We start from the raw sequence: 471 nt of genomic DNA on the forward strand, positions 1-471 counted from the left end.
ATCATGCATCAATCCGTAAAGTTTGCAAAATCTGTTTGTCGCCCTAGCATTGCTCATCTATAATCAAACCGTCAGAAAAAAGGATAAATTGGACTTGCTAGAAAATAAAGAATTCTACTCCCTCGTTCATCAGTAGATGACATTTATGCATTGACATAGTCCGCAATATGCACCTTTGACCATTATTTGGAAACAAGTTTTAATGACGAATCTAATGATGTTGCTTTCACCTTACCGATAAAAATAGTTTTGTATACACTATTAGTCAAAGTTCTAAAATTTTAACTACACAATTTCTAAAAAGCCATTTATTTATGGCCAAAATCATTGTTTTGACTCTTCGAGGTAAGTTTAGCATGATTTGACTCTCTCCAGAAATTTTAGCACGATCTGACCATTTTGATAAACTCCCAACCTTGTGGTGTTTCTTCTTCACACAGAAACACCAAAGTTGCCGGCGTTTCTCGCATG

Source organism: Triticum dicoccoides, chromosome 5B (genome assembly GCF_002162155.2).
Source record: "Triticum dicoccoides isolate Atlit2015 ecotype Zavitan chromosome 5B, WEW_v2.0, whole genome shotgun sequence".
Classification (NCBI taxonomy): domain Eukaryota; kingdom Viridiplantae; phylum Streptophyta; class Magnoliopsida; order Poales; family Poaceae; genus Triticum; species Triticum dicoccoides.